Raw genomic sequence first — 2,022 nt, 5'->3', positions numbered from 1 at the left:
TCCTGTCACTGGGCACCACTGCAAAGAGTCTGGCTCTGTCCTCGTGACATCCACCCTTAAGATACTTGTATGTGTTGAGGAGGTCCCCTCTCAGTCTTCTCTTCTTTAGGCTGAACAAGCCCAACTCTCTCAGCCTTTCCTCATAGGGGAGATGCGCCTGTCCCTTGTTGCTCTCCTCTGAACTCTCTCTAGGAGTTCCTCATCTTTCTTGGACCGAGGAGCCCAGAACTGGACACAGTACTCCAGGTGGGGTCTCACCAGAGCAGAGTAGAGGGGGAGGATAACCCCCCTCCCCAGGATACCATTGGCCTTCTTGGCAACAAGGGCACGCTGCTGGCTCATGGTGAGCTTGTCATCCACCAGGACTCCCAGGTCCCTCTCAGCAGAGCTGCTTTCCAGCAGGTCAGCCCCCAGCCTGTACTGGTGCATGGGGTTCAACCTCCCCAGGTGCAGCACTTGGCACTTGCCCTTGTTGAGTTTCGTCAGGTTCCTCTCTGCCCAACTCTCCAGCCTGTCCAGGTCCCATTGAATGGCAGTGCAGCCTTCCGGCATATCAGCCACTCCTCTCAGTTTTGTGTTGTCAGCAAACTTGCTGATGGTGCACTGTGTCCCCTCATCCAGGTCATTGATGAATAAATTGAACAAGACTGGCTGAGTACTGAGCCCTGGGGAACTCCACTAGCTATCGGCCTCCAGCTGGACTCTACCCTGCTGATCAGAACCCTCTGAGCCCTGTTTTCAGCCAGTTCCCAATCCAACTCACTGTCCACTCATCCAACCCACACTTCTTGAGCTTCGCTATGAGGATGTTATGGGACAGTATCAAAAGCCTTGCTGAAGTCAAGGTAGACAACATCCACTGTTCTCCCTTCATCTACCCAGCTGGTCATGCTATTGTAGGAGGCTATCAGACTTTGCCCCCTACCTTTCTCTTCCAGGTCACTTAATGAAAGCTGAATGGCACAAGTCCTTTCAACTTGTGGGGCTCCCCAGGTGAGCTTTTGGCTGGCTGTTCCCTCTTATTTTGTCTTTTAATTAGCTATCTTACCTGCCATCTTATGTCTGCTTAGTTTCCTCAAGTCCTTTGGAAAATGGCATTGACTGCATGAATTGGGTCATCCTGATATATGTGTTAGTTGATCTTTCCAAGAGGTTTGTCACAAAGCACTGAAGAGTCACTGTTTTGTGTCTTGAGTGAAAGATGCCTCTCTAGGTGTGCATTAATTCTGACTTTTCTGCCTCTTGTCTGTGGACACTGACTTCAAAGCAATACACTTGGCTTGCATTTGCTTGGACAAAAGGAACATTCATAGCAGAAATGTGTTTCAACTTAAATAAGTGTGAGGGGACATGTAAGTGTACTTTGCAACTTGTAAATCTAATTCAGTCTAAATTGCCTTAACCAGGAAGAGAATGCTCATAAAAAATGGGAGAACTCGTGAGATGTGAATTGCTTTTTTTCACATGGTTAGTCCGGCTCTAGCAACATAACTGCATGGTCTTATTTGAAAAGGATTACTGGCCTTAGTCCTTTGCTTTTTGGTTAGAAATCCAGAAGTATCCAGATCATGTTCATAATATTGCATATCATGTTCATAGTATTGCATAAGGATGTTTTTGAGCCAGTCTCGCATCCGGAGGGGGAACTGATCCACTTCATAATCAGTACAGTGGGGGATATCTGTGCCAAACAGGAAAGCTTTTGTTACCAAGTGATCTGTTAAGTCCCCATCTGAGCAATTGTGAGCAAACTTCCAGTTTTAAGCTTAAAACTAATAGAACTCTTGATGCATAAAATGGGGACTGCAACTAATTACAAATCTACAGTTCTGTGGTGCACATGCTTGAGCAGTTGTGCAAGCCACAACCTTTATGGATCTGTGCAGCTTCTGAGCAGAGTTGTGCAGTGGAACTGTTATCAGTCAGCTGCATGAAAGCAGAGCTCTTGACAGCAAAGGAATATTCTGGCTGAGAGTGCACTTTCCTCCCAGGGTGTGCAGCAACTGAAGAGCTTGGAAATCA

This window comes from Egretta garzetta, unplaced genomic scaffold (assembly GCF_000687185.1).
Source record: "Egretta garzetta isolate BGI_Z169 unplaced genomic scaffold, ASM68718v1 scaffold856, whole genome shotgun sequence".
Classification (NCBI taxonomy): domain Eukaryota; kingdom Metazoa; phylum Chordata; class Aves; order Pelecaniformes; family Ardeidae; genus Egretta; species Egretta garzetta.
This window is presented reverse-complemented; position numbering follows the sequence as displayed.